Source organism: Agelaius phoeniceus, chromosome 13, assembly GCF_051311805.1.
Source record: "Agelaius phoeniceus isolate bAgePho1 chromosome 13, bAgePho1.hap1, whole genome shotgun sequence".
NCBI lineage: Eukaryota > Metazoa > Chordata > Aves > Passeriformes > Icteridae > Agelaius > Agelaius phoeniceus.
In genome coordinates this window covers 16,475,626-16,496,627 of record NC_135277.1, presented here as the reverse complement: position 1 = coordinate 16,496,627, position 21,002 = coordinate 16,475,626, and the positions used below count along the sequence as shown (strand labels likewise).

The window sequence follows — 21,002 nt, the reverse complement described above, 5'->3', positions numbered from 1 at the left end:
GGGATCTATACTTGGATTATTACACTAATGTTTGCCATTAGGCTGCCAGACTGGCTAAATGTAGCTCGGGAGCCAAGCCCTTCACCTTGGCCTGATTATCCCTCTGTGCTGGGTTTCACCTGGCAATGAAAGCCCTGCTGAAGTCCAACCAGCCTTTTTACCTGTGTCTAGAAGTAATAAATTATGTTAAGAGTTAGATTAAGAAGAGTTTCAGTGCGTTACAGTCTGAAGAATCCATAAAAGTCAATTTGCAAGATGGCAGTAAAACTTCCTTACTGCCTTCATGCTGAGCTCCTGCAAGCAGATGCAAAATCAAAGAGGGGGAGGATTGTGTTTATGGCATGTGACTGTTGCCATGAGATTCTTGGTTGCCATCAGAAAGGTAATTTTGCTAAATGGCTGTGATCAGCAACCAGTTGAGACATAGAAAAGTGCTGCATTAAAATAGCATTCCATCAGTTCCTGTGCACCTCTCCTCTTCTATCTGTTCAGCTACCCAGAGCTCAGAAGCAAGAAAGCAGGGCCTTTCAAGGTTAGAGCTTGTCATGCTTGGGTAATGCAATTCAGAAGAGCCTAAACACAACAAATCAAAATCTGTGAAGTGATGCATGGCTTCATGCTGTTGTAATTTTGAAAAAGTATGTACAGATTTCCATTCTTCCAGTCCAAAGGGCCCCTGAAGTATGTCAAGTATTTATAGATTTGGATGTCTCACTTGTACATGGAGAGTTAATGACTCACACCTTTCCCAAACAATTGAAGTGCTTCCTGAGTAGCAGAGAAAACATTCCCTCCTCTGCTCCAGTACTGATTCACATTCTGATTCACATTTGTTTGTTGTGTGGCAAACACCATTTGGCATGTTTACTCCTAGGTCTTAATTAACCAGCAGCAGTACTTTGCTCTTTATAGGTCTTATTTCCTTTTCCTCTCCCAACTACAGCGTGAAACAGCACCTAAATTAATCCAAAAATAATGGCTTAGTTCTTCCTCCTATCTTTCCTCCTCTCCCCAGCTGCCTCTGCTTCTTCCCCTGCCACCAGCACCTGTGGGCCCTTCACTGAACTTGAGTCAACTTGTTAAAGCAGCAGGGAGTTACTGCAGTGGAGAAAAGAGAGTTTTAGCACTAGGTTTGCAATTCAGATTGGCTCAGTGATGAGGCTCACAAACATCAGGAGCAGCACACAGGAGGGAGCCACAATGGCACCAGGAACAGGGTAAGGGAGAGGGACCTGTGCAATTTAACACAATGAAATGAATTAAATTCTTCATTCTGCTTAACCATGACTTTTGTCAAAGATTTATGTTGCTTTTTGTCCCTGAAAGAGCTTATCCTGAGGCATGTGAGAAGGAAACAGAGCATGCTGTGGGGCCAGCAGAGCAGGGAATGGCTCTGGGATCCCTCCCCATGTAATCCCTGGTGGTTACCCAAGCCCTCAGAGCAGGGCAGTGTTTTGGCAGATGTCTGGCACAGGCCACTTTGAGGAGCTGCTTGCACCTCCTGTCCTGTCCCTGTGTCACATGTACCTGTGTCCAGAAATGGATCCCAGAAAAATGGGCATGAGTCAAGTGCTTGTTTGGCTGAGTTGCTGTTTACCCAGATGAGTTCAGCCTGTGGCCCTGCAGAAGGATGTCAGCATCACCAGGAATGAGTTATGGCAGACTTTTTTTTTTTTTTTAGAGCCCCTTGGCCATATTGCATTCCATCTGCTTATCACGGATCTGTTGCTCTCTCATTTGTGCAGAGAACAGGTTCATAGGGCTGTGCTGGAAAGCAGGCCATGGAAACCTTGTGGGCTCAGCACCTGGAGAGGGGAGGTGCCTGTGGAGCAGCAGATCTGCAGAACAGCAGCAGCAAGATTTGGGAGAGCTGGGTGGAGAGGTGACAACTTCAGATTTGAGTTTGTCACAAAAGAAAATAAATATTCATTACCCATACTCTCACATTGTGTACATTTCTGATGCTTTTATTCAAAAAAGTTGGAGGTGTAGCCAGTAACTGGTTGTTGAAAAATGTAATGAAATGTTTGTGGGCTAAACATAGCCTATAGGATGAGATAAAAATAAATTTATTTGTAGGACTTGGGCTTTGTGACACAGCATGCTTTGAATTTGAGGTGCTGTGGACTGTTGTAAAGGCTGTCTGTGCTCTGCAGAGGAATCTGGAGCAGCTAGATCAGATCTCTCCAAGATGCTCCTCTTTGCATGGGTTGTTACTCAACCACCCTTCATTCTCTTCATTCCTCTGCCCTTTATGCTTCTGCCTGGTTTTCCTCCTCCCTCGTTCATGCTTGATGGCATTTCTGTTTCCCTCAATGTATCTCTGCTATTTAAATGTACCAGTGGTACTTGTTGTTCTTCCACTCCCAAACAACACAGATTTGCTTTCCCTTTTGATAATTTTTGCTGTTGACCAATTACCTGGCTGTATGATTTCTGTTTCATTAATTGCGCAAGTTAAGTATTTTAACAGGTAATCAGTACTACAGAGAGTTTAGCAAAGCAATTTAGCAAAAACACTGGTAGGAAACCAGCAATCATCCTCTGCCCAAATAAACTAATATATAAACCCAAAGTTTCCCCTCCACATCCCACACAAATGTCTATCTTCACACACAAATAAAAATATTTGGAATGTTACGAGATTCCTGTGGGTTCTTGAAATGAAATGACCTTCTCTTGCTATCCCAGGTTTTAAAAAAATAATCATTGGAAACCCAAAATGTTTTCCCTGAGCTATCTCTGAGAAGACCACACAGATTGCAGTTTGTGTGTCGTGAGGATAGGGTAGGGTTGTGCTGTGATGGAGTTTATTAGGGAAATCTGGAGCCAGGGCATCCATGGTCCAGACAGATTAGAGAATCACAACTGGAAGCTTTCTTTCTGTCATCCTTCTCTGCAGCATTTGAAAAAGAAATTGAGCTAATAGCCCTCATACCTCGAAGCTGTGCCTTCAGGGAGCCATTATGTTCACTCCTCTTTGCACAGAGGATAAATTTATTTTATAATCAAGTGTTGTTAATGCACAGAAGAACATCTGCTTTTTAATGCTGGAAAATGAGCAGAATTTGTCTTCTGAGTATATTGCAAGTGGTGCTGCAGTTCTGGAAAAATAATTTTTGTTCAGGTTTTGGGAGTTTAAAATAATTCAAAATTTTAGGAGCTTCATGGAATTAGGAATACAACAGAAAAGACTTGTTTATTTTTAGAAACTTAGAAAGCTGCTTCTTGGGGTACTTTTGACTTGTTCTCCTCTGCTGTCTACTAAAAACCAGTGAAATGTGGCAAGCTGCAATCCCTGTCTTGAAAACCATCTTTGTCCCAGGCTGCATTGTCCATCAGATGATTCTGATTATCTTTGTAGGCTTGGTAATGGTCCATTGTAACAAGTGAGGCTGTAACTTGTTGCAGTATCTGGTTGGTCCTGTTGGGCTTGCATATTAATGAAAAGCAGAATAAAAAGGCTGTCTGCTTTTCCACCAGGTTCTCATAGAAAGAGTTTTGTTTCCAGAACATTTTGGCAGGATTATTTAGTGATTTCATTCTGATGTGTCAAATACATTCACATATTAACAAATAAATTTGGCTAGGATTGCAAGTATTTGTTTATATAATGTATTGCAGCAGTTGTATTTTGGTAACTTGCTGTTTTTCTTCCCTTCCTTGGTTTTTAGACATAAATAGAAATGGGTTGTCTTTTATCCATATATTGAGAAATTCAGTTTGCACCTGCCTGCAGGTGCTAAATTGTCCTTTTCCAGCAAGCCCAGTTTAGCTAATCTGGAAGAGGGACTTAGTGAGTTTCTTACTCTGATAACTCAGTCCAGCCTCAGAGCCACATAAAAAATGCCAGCCTGGAACCCTGAGTGTGGCAGTGACTGCATCCCTCTGCTGAGAGGCTCGGGGACAAAGGGACAAGATCTCTCCCCAAAAGAAGAAAGTTTCTTTAGGGAGCAGCTGCTGATTTTTGGATTTTGTTCAGAGAACTAATCAAATTGGTCTTCAAAACTGAAAGCCAACCATTAATGTGGATCCAAGAGACAAGCTGTTGCCAATCTAAGAAAATTACTTCCATTTTTCTATTCAGGGTGGAAAAACAACCAAAACAAAGCTGAAGTGACCAGTTTAAAACATTTAAACTGTGAGCATTTAGTGTGAGCATTTTTCTCCTGTGATTTTACTCTGTGTGGGTAGGAGGGAGGAATTAATGAGGTAATTCTGTCAGAATTTTTTGATTAGGTGATCTGCCAATTAACCAATTCTTTTTCTACAGATTGATTATATTCTAAATAAGCTGTGGTGATTGAAAACATACCCCAACTTCTTGTGAAACCTTGGAATAATTCTTGCAAGAAATGTGTCCTTGCACCAAACTGCCTAATGAACTTGATGGTGTTTGATAGCCACATGCCAAATGTAGATAAATATTTTATAGTTATGGATCAGTTATCCAATCCATTTAGAGTAATGGATCTGGGCTCTGCTCAGCTGGAGCTTTTATGCTGCTGATTGCCCTTTTGGGACTTAGAAGAACCAAAAGCACTTGAGGTCAGTGGAAAATTTTCAGTGTCAGGGTGGAAAGATTAGATTTATGGTGGAAATACAAGTCTGCTCATGTTTGGAAAAGGTGGATAAACAGTTTTTAAGTGAGAAGTGTTATTTTTATGACCAAAACAATGCACAGAAGTGCATTAATTGTCCTGAGCTACTTACACTGTTTTTCCCTTTTTTCTCCAAAGGACTTGAAATACATTTTGTTGAACCTGTTAACGTTGGATTGTTTTGTGTGGTGATATCACTGTGTAAGCACAACACTAGAAAAAAAAAGCTGTGAAATATCTAATTTTCTTGAAAAAACATTTTTACTCCTCTCAGTTTGGGGCAGAAAACAAGTTCTTGGAAAACTGGGATTTATGGAGGTTTTTTAACCGTCTCTAAGTCCAGGAGAGAGCTGAGGTTCCAATCCACTTTTCCTGTGGTTCCTCATTTTCCTGTCCTGGTTTGTTCCATCACCACCACCTCTTGTCACACCCAGTGCATCCCTCAGGCCTTTTTGTCAGCTCTGCCAAGGACAGAATTTCAACTGTCAAGCCTTCCTCAGCAGACTTGGTTTACTAGATGGTGATTTTCCCCCCTGGATTTTGCAGATTTTAAGACACAGTAGTTCTAACACTCCTTTTATTTGCCTGGCAGTTGTTAAGGGAGGGCACATAGCAATAAAACTTAATTTTCTTAGAATACCAATATGGACATGCAATTTATAGAAAATTAGTCCAGTGGAATAAGTGTTAGAGTTTGAGAATGTTATTATATCATGCCCAACTCAAGTTTTTACCTTAGAATTACCACAGTTCTGGAAGATCGTTTCTCTAAATGTGTTTTCCATGGAATAACTTAAAAAAAAAATTGCAATGACATGGTAGGAAATCAGAGTTGCCTCTTGTAAATAATCTTGACCTGAAGTAATATGAAAAGCACGAAGCTGAAGTTTTCTGGTGTGTGGGATTAGTTTCCAGCCAGATTAGGGAGCACATCTATCAGGCTGATTACACAACCCTCGAGCACTTTCAGCAGCTCCAGCTGCCAGAGGAGTGCAGGGATAGTCCCTTCGACCAAAAGTGCAGATTTTTATCTTCTTACACAGATTGTAAATCCCTACCTTAAGAAATGGTTTGTTAACATGCAGATGGGCTCAGGATGGCTCAGCTGCTTCCTTGCACTTTAAAGAGAAAAACAAAGCTCCAGAAGCTTTACTTTAAATGGAGTTGTGTGGGGAGTAATCGATCATTTTGTGAGTAAACTTCTTACTGATTAAATTTGGATGTTTTGGAGCAGAATACCCTGTAAACAGATCTTGTTCCTTACCAAAGTAAAAGGGCTCTTCATGAAGTCTGCTGCACTGCTGTATTCCTACTGCATCAGTTTTGCCAGATTTTAGCTTCAGATTAAAAGTTCCAGACAAATGTCTAGACTTGTAAGATACTGGAATTAGAGGTGTCGGTGTCACACAGTGAGCTGAAATGTGCTGGATTCAATTGTGATTTTGTTTTCAAGCTTCCTTTTTTTATTTTTTTAACCTAAAATAATTATACCTTAAGATCTAATCTGTCGTTCCAGATTCTTCACTTGCATTTCAGCTGATTTTTCAGGTTCATTTTGGAGGATGTATCTTCCAGGGCATGGGGAGGGAGGTGACAAGATGCTGTGATAGTGGCACCACTCCAAGAGCTGTGAGTCTCTTTCCTGGTTGGTAAATGCTCAGGATCAGTTTTTAAAAAGTGCATTGGTTTCTGTTCCTCTTTCCTGAGGAAAGCACTGCTTAGGCTGGACTGGCACAGAGTTCTTTTGGCTCAGCTCTTTTCACTGCTTGGCATTTCATCGTGCCAAGGCATGCTCCAGGCTCAGCATTCGTTTGCTGCACTGAATAACTGAGCTGATAAAGGTACTGAGCACTTGCTCCATCAGGCAGGGGCAGGACTGTGTGCTGATTGCTGAGTGGCTGATAAAAAAATGTTTAAATTGAGAGATTATGTGCCTTTGTTTCTCAGTGCCTTCCTTCTTGTTCCCTGTGTAATGAACTTGTCTCATTTCCATGTGTGAAACGCTGTCTTGTCCTGTTGGATGTCAGTCTGTTTTTCACTCGGGATTACTGCTAAGTCATTTTTTTAATGTTTAGCTTACAACAGGTAATAGATCTTTCCTTAGTAATACTGTTTGTGTTCTCCAAGCCCCTTGAGAAAAGGTATCTCATGATTCTTGAGTGGATGATAAAGCAGTGATAATGAATAGTTTGCTTTTATGGACCTAATTGAGAAATAAATTTTGCTCTCTGACATCCAGTAGACTTTACCCTGTAGTAGCTGCACTTCAAGATGATTTATTTTTTCCTTGCTTGAGATAGACTTTTGGTGAAAAGTGTCCTGTGGACCATGTCCATGTACAATCTGCATTGCCATCAGCTGCCATCCTCCTCATCCAGCAAGTCACACTTGAGGGAGCTCATTTGAGATAATAACTAATGCAGAGTCTCCAGCCTGTGCTCAGCTTGGAGCTTGAACACAGTAATTACACACATTTTTAGCCTCTAGCGAGCATTTGCACTAGGAGAGGAACAGATCAGAACTGAGGGAGCAGGCAAATAGAAACTGAGCATCCTTCTTAGGTAAAGTACTTGTAAATTTTTCATGTTGCAGGAATGATCATTTAGGTGAATGTTTGAACACTTGGGAGAGGTGTGTGGCTCAGGGCTGTGCAGGAAGATGGGGATGCCGTGTGCTTTTCCTTCCCCCAAAAATCCCAGTCCAGAATTTCCCTGGGAGCCTGTGCAAATTACACATCCACAGAGAAATAAGTGACTGCTGTGTGGAGGGATGGGGATTTCAACAAAGCATTAGTAGCTTATTAAAAATCTCCTCTGCAGAGGGTAGAAATGTTATGTTTCAGTAAGGTTTTTAGGTTGGTGGCTGCTGCAGTACTTCTTGTTCTTACCCTGAAAGTCCAAAGAAAATGATGCTGAGTTGTGACAGTGTAGCCCAGTTTTTTAAGGATGCCCTGCTTAAGGGAATATTCATAGGGCTTAATAATGTATTATTCAGCTTTAAGGTTTATTTGTGGAGATTTGAATTCAGGAAATGGCATTGTTATGCAAGAACTGGAGCAGCTAAAAGGAAAGGAGATTAATATGCTCAGATTTGGAAGGGGAAGCTGGGGTTGGAGGATTATGTTAGCTCAGGCACTGATTTTCATATTTAACTATGAAACTTTCTCCTAAACTTATTTTTCTTCAGAGCTGAATTGGGATTCAGGATCAAAAATATGTTACTGATGCATAGAAGCTGAAGATATTTCTAATCTTTGTGCAGAACTTTTCCCACTGATTCAGGAGATCTGGGCATGCTTCACTGTAGGCATTTCTTTCCAGGGACTCATTAAAATGAATGCACAAGTAGCATCAGATCATTTTTATTCAACTATGTTATTAACAAAATGGCAAGTTGAAGTGATTAAGGCATGAAACTGTAACTATCCCTTGGGAACAGCTCAACAATTGTGCTTCAGAATGTTTCCTATTTGAATTCACTGCTTACTTCAACAGAGGAGAGAGGCAGCAGTAGAGAGATGAGCTTGTGTGTCTACAGATCGACAGACTGGCATTTGCAGAGGAGTTTACATTGTGTTATGTTGAAAATGGAGAATTTAACATTGGATTTTTTTATCAAGTTGGTGTATATTTTATATATTTCATTTTGTTGCTGTGTACATTAACTGCAAGTCATAAAAAATAGAAAATTTCAAAGTTCTGTAAGGTTTCATGTCATAAAATCTGTCACAAGATACCGTTCAAAATTCCAGGATAAAAAATTTGGTATCTCACATATCGCTTTCTCTTACTACTGAGAAAAGCACAGCATTGCAGCTTTGATGTTATGTTAGTTTTTTCATGGGGAGAGAAAATCTCTTTGAACAGAGGAATGAGTTATAAAGGAGTAAGATTAGAGAAAATTAATCTATAGCAATGAAGTAACTTAAGATCCTCAGGGAATGCATACCTTGTACTGTTAAGGAAAAATAAATTAAATCTCTGCAGTTTCAGAAAGGAAAATAAAGATTGTCAATAACTTAATGAAGTATCTAATAAAAAGTTAGCATTGAAAGCTACTGACCTGAAGGGCAGCTGAAAGAGTAATTTGTCCATGTAATCTTTCTCCCCTGTCTATAGGAAGACCTGGGGCTCTTCAGGCATAACTTATGTCCTGAATTCTGTGTGCACCTTGTAAGGTGCTGTAACTTTCAGGACAATAAATGTGCATGGGGAACCTTATTTCCCACTGCAGCTGGACTGAGAGAGGGGATTCTGGGCAGGTCCTGGGGGGGCTGGAAGTCCCATGGCCTTTGTAATTTATCCAGCAGCATCTCAGCAGCCTCCAAACACCCAAGCTGTCAAGCTGAGCATTTGTGTGTGGTCTGCAGGCAAAATGTTCTGACCTGTTATGAATGAGAAAGTTCTTCCAAAACTTTTAGTGCCTGAGGAGAGGAGTGTGTGTGAAAAATGAGGTTCCCAAGTGCAGAAATCCCTGCTGAGCAGTGCAGGCTGGGCAGGGGCAAGGTGAGATGCTCTGGTGCATAATTACACCCGTTCTCAAGAAGTGTACATGGTGTGTGCATTTCTTCACTGCTTACACCACAAAGTACCTGGTGTTTATGGCCCACCACTGTGTTAGGAAATGCCTCACATGACTGTGTTGCCTTACAATTTTAAATTAAAAACTTTGTAATGGGATGTGGAAATAAAATTTACTGAGGACTGAGACTTTGAGGCAGAAACCTCAAAACTTTGGGAGATACTGATGTAGAAAATTGTAGATAACATTTGCCTGTACAAATATGAATATTTAAAGTGTTAACATAGATAATCTCTCACTTGCAGGTAGGAAATCCTTTAAGATCTGTGGCAAAAAACAAATGGAGAAAAGCAGCAAATCTTAGTAGCCTAATTTTTTTTTTAAAGGCATTTCTGGACTAAACCTTTGGTAATTGTCATTCCAGGGAAAGCAACAATAATTTTCACTTGGTTCAAACTTCACTGCCATTAAAGAATAGTTCTTGGTTTTCTGCTGTTTCTCCTTTAGGAGTGTTTGTTGCTTTTGGCAGGTGAGGACACGAGAAAGCTCAGGATGGTTTGGTTATTTTGGAGGAGCTGGAGCTGTTTGAGAAGATAGGAATTTCTGTTTAGAATGGAAAACTGACCCTAATGGTCTCTTTGGAGACAGAATGGTCTTTCAAAAATTCTTTTACTTCTGGATATTAGAAAAGCACTTTTCTGTGGAAGAAAAGTATGTTGGCACTGCAATATGGCACCACTGAACATGTGTCCAGATAAATTACACCAGTTACTGGTTTTAATTTTGATTAAAAGTAACCTTAGAGATGTCTTCCTGTTCACAACAGCAGTGTTATTCTGGCAGTACCTCCTTTTCTTGCAGTATTTATTCTTCATCCTCTGTTCACCCTTGCTCTGTGCTCATCTCATGGGGTGTGGCAGGGTGAGTGCTGCCAGTGAGCAGCCAGGAATTCTGTCAGGAGACTGGCCCCAGTCACCCTGCAGATCACCCAGAGCTGGAGCTTTCCCTTGGAAAAGAGGGATAACGTTTATTTAGCCACAACTGTGAGAGGTCAGGGAGTGCTATTTATAGGCTGACATATTGTTGTGTTGGTCTGACAAGTTGATACATACAAATTTTTATTTTGAAGTATTTACGTTTTTTGTGTAATGAACTTGATGTAACATCATGAAAGCCAGAAGGAAAAACTGTATTTGTTAGCATGCCATCTTTTTATTTTCCTTCCATGAACATATGCTACTAATATTTCATCTTTAGCATGTCCTCCCAGATCATGCACTGAAATAATAATTTTGCCCTATCAGATCATCTTCTGTCTAAGATGGGGTTTTTTTACTAACCTGGAATTAGTTGTTCTGAGTTTAATTAGGTTTAAGGATACACTCTAATTGTGAAAGAAAGTTTGAAAAGATACCACCTTTTCCTTCATCTTTGTGTCCTGTTTCAAAAGAATATGCAATATGAAACCTCAGTAAAAACTCTTTACAGGAAGCTAACCATTATTCTTTTGATAATTTCTATCAGCACTCTTTATGGAATATCTGGTTACCTTGTCATTCCTTGTTTCTATTAATTCACGGTGCTTCTGCTCTAATTTAAGTGCTGTTTTTTCTCCTTGTAGTCCCAAAATGCCATCAAGCAGTTGAGCAGTCCCCGTGCCATGGCCCACCTTGGAAAAGCCTTCAGGGGTGGCTGTTGGGGAGGAAAGGCAGAGCTTTAGGAGAGAACAAGTGTCACACACACTTGGCTTTGGCAAGGCAGCACAGGGCTGTGCTTCACTGCCTGCCATAGAAGCTGCTGTGAGTAAAGGGGCTTTGGTGAAAGGGAAATTGTAATTAGGGAAATAGCATGTTCCTTAATTGCTGCCATTTCAGAATGATCGACAGTAAAATGGGGCTTTGTGTCCTGGCTTTGGAAGGAATGGGATAGGATGGGCTCTAAGAAGCACATCTGGGGTTTAAGTGCTTTTAGCCTATATCATGTAGCAGTTCTGCATGTTGATTTTGTAGCTGGAAGGGAGAGTTTACTGGGCATGTGGGGAGGGAAGGGAAGGTACAGCAGCTCATACACAATGTCTGGAAAAAAATCCCTGGAAAAAACCCACATGATCCCTGTAAGTGGAGTGAGAATCAAGGTGGAGCACCTAAAGCGTTCCAGCTCCTGTTCCTACACCTGCTTAGCAGAGCCAGGGAAGAACACAGGGCCTCCTCCTTTCCCACAGAGCATGACTGGGTGTTCCAGCCAGCTCCTCCAGCATTTAGATTATCTCCTTTAGGAAGACTTCAAAGCAGGCACAGGAATATGATAACTGAGTGTGGGATCTGATAGAAGAGGAGATGTAAGTGGAGAGCTTCCCTCTGGAGGCAAACCCTCGTGGCTGCTGGATGTTTGTGCAGAGAGAAAAGCAGTTTTATAGCACTAAGGTGTGTGTTTGTCGCAGGAGACACCACAAAAACCAAGCAATTTGTGTTAGGGTTGTTTTTGTTGGTTTTCATAAGCTGCAGACCAAACTGCATCATCATAATTCCTTCCCAGATACTCGTACCAACCCCTGTGTAAGGAATGTCCGTGGGAATAGGGATGCCCTGCTTGGCCAGGTACAGAACTGAGTGTTTAGTCCCAGGACAAGACCCTGGGCTGTCTTTTCCCCCACTCCTGGTTCTGTGTTGTGCTGCCAAAGTGAGTATTTGATGTTGGATGTGAGTTCTGTCCCTGGGCTCACCTGACATTTGTAGAGGGCTGGTATTTATTCTATGCAGAACCAGACTAGACTGGTTTTGTCTACTTAAAATAGCAAATTCAAAAGATTTTTTAGCATTTGCAATACTGAATAATTTTCAAACCTTTTCAATCTCATTTTCAGCAATGCAAGTTTCTTAAGGTTCCTGATGTTGTGTCTCTAATAATACAGGCTTTAAGAGATGGATGGTTCTTTGGCTGCCAGGGTATTCCACAGAAGAACATGTGCAGAGTATTTATTGACTGATACATCCTAATGGCCTCTGAAACACTATCTTGGTTTGGCCTGGAAATCTGAGTAGATGCCACATTCTTTTTGTTTGTCTTATGGGATAAGGTTAATGAGTCTTGTAAATTATTAAGGGCTATGCTCTCATCTTCCAGGCCTGATTTCTCTGGATAGGTGCTGTGTGCTAGAACTGCTCATTAGCAGGTGGACTGATGGCTGCCTGGATGTATTATTGATGATTTAGTGGGAATTTCCCTGTCTGGAAGAGGGTGGTAGGCCAGTAGAAATGCTTTGCATAGAAAGGTGATATTAAAATATCTGAGACTTAGTGCATTTGTTTCTGAAGGTGTGTTTGGCCTCATGCCATGGGTACCCAGCATGAGAAGTTGTCCTGGGAGGCAGATGGAATCCTGTTTTGCAGTTCTCTCACTGTTCTTACAGACACACAGGGTTTTTGTTATAACTTTGGTATAATCTATTGCTTTTCCTTGTAAAAGCAATACGATTTTATTTAGCGTGTCTTCATAAATATATTGCTATTTCTACTACTGTTTTACCACTCAAAAATGGGCTGTTAAACAAAGCTAAAGCAATGAAGCAGAAAAGATTCCTAGAGTTGAGTGTGGCTACTGTGGTATCCTACCTATTATCAAAAGCAGCTTCCAAGTGTTCCTGGCAGCCATCAGGGCATTATCCTGCCTGAACTCATAATCCTTGAAGTTTGAATCTGCTCTTAAAGATCTGGTGAGACAAAATTTCATTGCTATGTATCCCATTAAGAGAATATATTACCAGTATATGTAGGATAACTTTTCTGCTAATGTACAGGTTTAAAATGTTTTAGGGGCATAAATCAATACCTTAAAATGAAACCCAAAGCTCAGGATGCCCATTTCCTTTAAGACATGGCTCATTCAGGATGATTAATAACTCTTAGTGGTAGACCTCCACTTAGATTTGTCTAGATCTGTATTGCCACAACTTTATCCTGTGACATGTCCTCCATCACTCCCACTCCCTGTGGCTCCTCGTGGTGGCACTGCCCTGGTTTCCAGCTGAGTCACATCTGGATCTGCTCTCTGTGGGGTCATGCAAGCATGGGAAGGAGCAGAGGCCAGTGACAAGGGCAGGGCAGTGCCAGCCCAGATTTAGATAGATTTCAAGGGTTGTAGATCCACACCCTTCTGAAGCATCGCTTCTTTGGAATATATTATCTTCAAGTTTCCACCGAGCCTGGAAGTTTCTAGTTGAAATAGATTTTAGATTAAGCATAGAATTTGCAAAACAATAGGAGAGAGAAAAAGGGTAGGATGAGTCATGAGCATGGGACCTTCCCCCACTGTCTGCTTAGGGCTGCTGAGATCCCGAGGATTAGCTCACACAAGAGCTGTAGTTTCCAGCATCCAATCAGCCACTATGGCCATTGTACTTTCAGTTTGCTGGAATGAAAGAACCAGATTAGTCATCAGAACTTAGGGTTAGCATAAAACTCAGTAGTTTATGGCCACTTTTTTGGACAACACAGCTTAGATGGTGTGCTAAATGGTGATATTTATTCAATGTTTATTGGTTTGATGTGTTGGCAAAGTGGCTGAAAGTGCCTAATGGATGTGGGGCATTGGGGTTGGTCTGTCTCTGTATTTATCATTGCACAGCTCAGCAGTCAAATGTGTTCTGCAAAGCTGCCAGATTGCCATCATGTCCAAATGTCTCATTGGAGTCCCTTTAATGCTGAACTTTAGATGAGTCCATGAAGGATTTCTGCCTAGATTTATTGCTAGATCATTTCCTAAGCCTAAGTAACTCCTACCTGTGGGCTGTGGGCCACAGCCTTTTTGAGAAGCAGGGAATTATGGAAATGTTTGGCTGCTGAGCTAATGGGCATTTGAGGACTCAGAAGGGCTTCCAGGCAGCTGGCTGTCCCCATCCCCTTCCTGGGGGACTGCAGCAGTCCCTGGAAATTGGGAAACCCTTCCCTTTGCAGGCTGCTGGTGTGTAACAGCCTCGATGGGCATTCCCTGCTCCTGGAGCAACTGCCAGGATGGTGCTCAGCTCTGCACTTTGGCATCTCTCAGAACCTTCTTGCAAATACCAAAGCGTGTTGTCTCCAAAAATACAAAATATTCAATTCCACACCCATCCCTGTCTTCTTCTGAAGCCACTTTTTATTGGAAATTAAGGCATTTTCTTGAACTCTGGTGTTTAACCAAGTTGGTATTTCTTTGCATGGATTTCTGGAATGATACTGTTCAGTGATGGCATTATTGACAAAAGAGATATTTCTTTCTGTAGGTTTGGGAGGATAATGTGGCCAAACTTGGAATTTCAAAGCCTAGAAATGTTTTTGGGCATTGAGTAGTAAATCATTTGTTTGGGCAACTTTGTATGGCCCTGTTCTGAAGACTGATATCAAATAGTATATTTGCACTGACAAAGTGAAGTGTGTTTAAATTTTCTATGGAACTTAGAATTTATGTGACTCGTGGGATGATTAAAAGATGTCCTCTCATGATTTAACCATTTCAGTGCTGCTACTCTGAATCTGTTCCCTACTTGTCACTGCCAAATCCCTCCCTCATCTATAGTTTAACATCACTCTTCCCCTCTCTTAATGTTTCTGTAGCTTGTCTCAGGTGTAGAACAGGAAGCCAATTAAAGCTGGGATTGTGTCTGTGGTGGCACTGCAGCCCAGTAAAGCTTGATTTCTGTTTTTTCCTGGCCATTCCTTTCCTCTCTGCGCTGTCTCCTGTGCTGTGCCAGCACATGTTAGTGAACCCAGCCAGGGAAGTGATTCAGCTGGGGAAGGAGAATCCTGCCAAAAAGACCAACTGCCAGCATAAACCCATGTGGTCCTGGGTGGTTGGGCTGGCATGGGAACAAACAGCTGGGGGAGAAAAGGTAGGAGTTGTGTTTGTTCTCCTGCTGATAAAGTCATAATGGAGCCACAGCCTAAAAATGAAGGGTTTGCCTAAAAATAAGTGATATGTAAATGGGACACACACTACAAAAGAGACAACAACCACCATCAGGATCTGTTTTTTCAGATCTCTGTGCTGATTTAGCCCAGGTCAGGTCCTTACTAAGATAAATTAAATCAAAGCATACTCATATGAGTGATGCTGATGAGGCTCAGGCACAGTATTTGATTGCTGGAGTTCCATGCAATGAGGTTTGTCTGGTGCAGCTTTTGTGGGCCAGGTTTGCAGGTTGCAGCCTCTTTGAGGAGCACTGCAGAAGGTGGTGTTGGTCACTGGTGCCCTTTGTGCAGGCCCTGTGCACCAGGACCAGCCCCCTGACCCACACCAGCAGCTTCTGTGTCCTTGTGCACATTGCTCCACTGACTCAGCTTTGGGTCTGTCAGGGCAAATGAGGAAGACAAGGATTCCTCATGGATCAGGCATTCCACTTGGTTTTCCCTTTGTTTTCCTCTAGGCTAGAGCCAAGCTGGCAGCTCTGCAGTTGTTGGTGTGTGTGTAGCACTGTGTGCCTTGTACAGTGATCAGGCAGAGCAGAGCAGTGGGGACAGCACCTTCAGAGTCCCTGCAGGGACACGATCCAGTGCAGCCCCTGCTGCTCCTGGGGCACTTCCTGAGCACTCTGCCCTTGCCCTTCCTCCCCAGCCGTGGTGGTGCTGCCACCTCCGATCTCTGCAGGAGCTCAGGACAGAGCCTGGCAAGGGCACAGAGCTCCCTGCTGTGTCAGGAGTGGGTGGGCACAGAAGAGGAAGCAGAGTGGCTTGGCTGGCAGCAGAGGCAGGGAAAGGGCTGAATCCTGTCTTTCATCTGTCAGGACAGCCTGTGTGACTCCACTCAGTGCCACAGGTGGTGCAGATAAGGAGCAGTGCCCGTGGCACCAGCGCTGTGTGTCACACCCTCACCGTGTGTGTGTGCCAGCTCTCAGCTCAGTGAGAGCCAGGCTGCAGCACTGCCACGAGCTTGTGCATAGCTCAGAATCCAAAAAGAAAAAAAAACTTTCCCTTTAGCTTGCAAACTCACAGCTAAGGGCATTTTGCTAAAAGGAGGAGAACCCTGATGCATGTACTGGGTGGTTTTGGTGATGGGTTTTTGTGGTGGATTGTGAACCTGTAGTTCAGGGGTAACTTCTGGAACTCACAAATAAGCATTTGCAATGAGCACTGAAGTACAGACACCTGATGCTTTGGTTAGGTGGCCTTGTCCCAGTGCTCCAAAGGTGGTTTTTAGGGAAACATGTTGTGATAGCATTGCCCATCATGCTGCTCTCACCTGCCTCTCTTCCATCACACATACAAGAAAAAATAAGCTATGTTAAACTTCATTATTTTCAAGCCCCATCACAGCCAACAGTTTTCCATTGTCTTCTATTCTGTTGGCTTCCTACAAGAAGTTCTCAAGCTGCAATCTGCAAAAATCCATTTCTCTACAGCTTCTTACTGAACAGCTGCTTTTTGGCTGCAGAGTTTGAGTGTTTGTGGCAGCCTGTGAGAAGCAGCCAGTCTGCCCAGGACCCTGTTAGATCACTTCAAACAGAGGCTTTAGGAAGCACTCCCATCCAGGTCATGCTCCCTCTCAGCCCTCTGGCATGGAGGTAAGTGCTGGCAAGTGTGAAGCTTTCATTCACAGTGGTATCTGCTAGAGGAAAAAGCTTCAGTTCAAAATGCATATGCAGAATTTTAACTCTTAAGTATCTCCTTCCTTGAAGATCAGGGAATAATACGTTTGCTTCCCTTATATAAGGAAAATCACCTCAAAATTTCTTAAATTATAAAGGGAAAGAGGATTTACCTTAGTATACATTTCTAAATATTTTTACTTGTTATATAGCTATTTTCACACTAGTACATGCTTTTCTCTCCATAGAAAATTTGTGTAATGCTCCAAATTCTGTGTGGAAAGAGGTCTGAGCCTAAAAAGGAATAAAGGCAATGACTCTCTGAGCCATACTTGGGCTCCCAGGATGCTAATGCCTGTGTCAGAGGAGATAAAGTGAAGGGAGACTGCATGAAACCCATCAGAGCTGTTAAACTGTAGCAGTGCAAAGCTGTTGGTGTTTTAAATAATGGTTAAAATAAATTCCTGTCGGTTAGTGCTGGACTATTTGAAATTCCCCTAGGTTTAAATAAAAAGGGAGAAGGAATTTTAACCAGCTCATTTGATAGAAAAATGACCTGCAGATGGGGTTTGAGAGAATAATAGGCAGCAGATTACAGTGGGGAAATCATGGCAGAGCATCAGACTTTGATGGGTTTATGCAGAGTGGGCAGTGGGGAGCTGGGAAGAATTCCCACTGCAAACCAGCACAGCACTCATTTTATTTCCATTGCCTGTAGCTCTTCATAGCACCATCAAGTTTATGAAGTCATATATGCTGAAAAGTTTTAAAATATCAGAAGTGTTACGTGATATGCAGATATCAGTGGGTTTTCTCCTGTTTCTATGCCTATTTTCAGGAACAGTCATATGTGGAAAACCTTGTGTTTCTTCCAATCTTGACCTGCTATGATCAAGGGCAAATACCCCTTCCCTAGTTCCCAATGTCCTGAAATGTGTTTAGTAAATACTGAATTATATCAACATTTAAGATTATGTGCAGAAAATATAAACCTAGTTGGTTTTTTTTCTTCAAACCATCATAACTCTGCCAAATTAGAAGGATTTTACAAAGAAGGCAAAAATCTTACACCTGCCAAAATTCAGTTCTAAAGTGAATTTCTAAGTGGGAAAGCTCTCAAGTACATACACAGAGTAGTACTTGAATATCTTTTTTTCCTTTCCTCTGTCTTACTCTTGGGAAAATCTAAAATATACTTGAAGTAACTTAACAACATAAAAATTGAGATTGCTCTCAATTTTTTTTTTTTTGTAGTGGTAGACTACAAAAATTTAAATATTCTCATGAATGACACCTGCTGGGATTTTTTGTTAAATAATGGAAGCCAACATTTTTAAGGCAATTCACAGCATTTGCAAGAACATTTGTGATCTGAAAAAATATACTGTAAAATTCCTGTGTGGGCTTCTGCAGCCCAGGGATGCAATAGCATGGAATGTTTTGTGTGTGGGATTTTCCCTTTTGCTTTTTTTGGGGTTTTTTTGTTTTAATAATATAGTTTGGGGCATTTGAGATGCTTACCAGAGATGAGAAGTGGGATGTTCCTCAAAAATGTTAATAGGACACTTTTTGTGGCAGCAAATAAACAATGTCCATGTCTGGGCTGACCAAGGCTTCGGAGCAGATCCAGAGAGGAGCAGGGCCTGCCATGGGTGTGGTTTGCAGCAGTTTTTAATCCAAGATGTTTTCCCCAAGGGGGACTCGACTTGCAGTGACCTTCCCTGCCCTCAGCTGGGCTTCCCTGAGGGCTCCTTTAGTAAAGAAACGCTGCCAGGAGCTGTGTCCTGCTGTGCCCCCTGTGCCCACCTACAGCCAGGTAGTGGGGATAAGGTAAGAAAAGCGACTTTACCTGGAACAGCAGCTCCAAAGTGCTTCAGTGGGACCTGAGGGGAGCCTGGCCTGGGTGCTAGATCACAGTGCTGCTCCAGAGTTTCAGTATTTTGTACTTTTGGAAGTGAGTGATAAAGATCCCAGTTGGCTTTTAATGCTGGAAAAGTTGAGTTCTGGGTATTACTCCAACAACATTAAAAGTGTACAATGACCAGTAATTCTTCTTCAGCCTCCTTTACCAGCACCCACTGTCCAGTTCTTTGCAATCTGTTTCGCTGCCTTTATTTCTATTCTTTCAGTATATTCATGCAATTGGAATACAGAGGCTCATTAGTGTCAGCCTCTAGCACTGGTGCCCCTTTTGAGATGAGCTGGGAAGTTACAAACTGTGGTGAAATGCTCATTTGAAGGGGAAACCGAGCACACTGAAATTATTTCAGCTCTGTAAAGCATGAAGGCACAGAAAAATAAGCTGATTTCTTCTACAAATCTTACAGTTTGTTCCCTATTTCATATCTTTTAATAATGCTTGAATGGTTCTGCTTGCAAACACGTAGAATCACAGTGAAACTTCTTTTATTTCCTGTGTTTTTTCCCTAAATAAGTTTTCTCTCCCTTCAAACACGCCTCTTTGTTCTCACTGCTCTAGAATTCTTTCATCCTCTGCTCAAAAGCTTCTAATATGACACACAGCCTCACTTGAAAAGAATGCAGAAGAGGAATGCAGGGTGGGGAGCTGGAGGTATGGAGCAGCATCCACTCAGCACAAAAACACACAACAGGACATTTCCATTGCAAGGCAGGCTGAGGGGGCCTGTAAAAGAAATCACAAATCATTATGGCATGGGAAAAATAAATAGAGGTAATAAAGGAACCAAGTTTCTTATCTGTTTTCTTTTTTGTTTTCTGACAAGAACCTGGCAGCTCAAAACAAACGCACAAAACCGAGAAGCTGTGGAATGTCCTTCCACAGGATGTTGTGGATAGGGGACTGTAAATGGGTTCAAAAGGTAATTGGCTGAATTTCTGAAGGAAAATTCCATGCAGGAATATCAAGTACAGAGACCCCAGTTGTGTCACAGTAGTCTCTAAGCTGCTCATGGGGGTGGCAGTGACTTTGGGGAAGGTGGTGCTGTTGGTGCCTTGGGACACGCTGGATTCGGCTCTGGCATCCTGTAACCACTTTTGTCCTCTCTGGGGCTCTCCTTGAGGTATTTGTGATCTTTCTGATCTTCTTCTCAACATTTTTGATATTTGGCAGCTTTGCTAAATCTGCAGTTTGTTACCTCTGTTGTTTCAAATGTCAGCAGCTGAATTGTGTCTTCCCTTCTAGTCCATAATTTATCCAGCACAGATGGAGCATTCCTGCTTTTCCATGGCAGTCGATTCCTCTGTCCTTAAATTTGTGTTTAGGAGTAAAATGCTTGAAAAAGTAACTTGCTGCTTCAATCTTTCCAATTTGGAATTTTATTCTGCGCTAACATGTAAAATAATTTTCTAGAGAAGCATTTAAAAGACTCCTCTGTAGCTTTGGTAACTCTTCTCGTGAAGTATAACACTCACTGAGGTCACCTCACCCTGGGCAGTTGCTTTAGCACACTGAGCCATGTTCCTTTGGCCCTGTGGTCTGCACCAACCTGGCAAATGGCTCCTGTTCACCAGCAGTTCTTCCTTGTGATCCAGGATCCCCCCTTACTGCTGATACCTGTTTCTCCTTTCTGTGTATTCCCAGTGAACTGTTGCTCAGCTGTGGATGTTCTCACCATTTGCATTACTCTTCTGATAGTCCTTTATTACCTTCTTTTGATTTTTGCCTCATTTTTCGTTAACTGCAGGATTCAAACAACCACCTTTCTGTGGCAAATGAGTTTAGAATTAAAGCTTCTCAGTGTCTCCCTTTCCATAACAATACTTATCAATGCAAGTGCATAACTCTTCTATTGATCTTGATACTAAATTTCGGTATCTTTTTTATTCTTTTTTAAGCAAGTGCTGTTGGAGCAGTGAGGCTGCAGCAAGCTCTCCTGTGTCTAATGACAAGCCAGAACGGGAGCAATACTTGCAGTGTATTGTCCTCTGTCCTTGCCTGTTTCCGATTGCTCAGCACCAATTGTTTCCAGCTGCAGCTGTTTTATACAGCTGCCAAAACCACTAATGCCCAACCTGTCTCTAGCAAGAGAGAGCTTAAAGAAATAATCTTGCTTTTCTTCAGTGTTTGAAAGATGGCAGTGCTTTGGGTGATGATGTGGTTTGCCTGGTGCATTCACTCTTAGGCTGTGGTGCAGTGGGTGAGAGGTTGGTGGTGAGCAGGGCAGTGTGGGTGCAGCTCTGTATGCAGCTCAGGCAAGAGCATTTCACAGAACTGGGGAAAAAATCTGGAGCCACTGAACACTTGCTGCATTTTGTGCTATTTAAATGCATACTCTGTATCTTAATACTTCAGAAATATTAAGTGCTACTTGACGTTCCCTATTACAACTGTAGTTGTTTTC

General features: G+C 42.0%; 1 protein-coding gene across 6 annotated transcripts in view; it reads left to right on the top strand.

Annotated features, from left to right (window-relative positions):
• The window catches only part of PEAK1 (pseudopodium enriched atypical kinase 1), a 111,541-nt gene that overhangs the window by 18,488 nt on the left and 72,051 nt on the right, over positions 1 to 21,002 (top strand). Inside the window, exon 1 of one of the 6 annotated variants that reach the window (XM_077185639.1) lies at positions 7,123 to 7,162. The exons of the other annotated variants lie outside the window; for them this stretch is intronic. The gene's annotated coding sequence lies outside the window, so the exon portion shown is untranslated. Of the gene's footprint in view, positions 1 to 7,122; positions 7,163 to 21,002 lie in introns of those variants that run through there. 6 annotated transcript variants of the gene reach the window in all.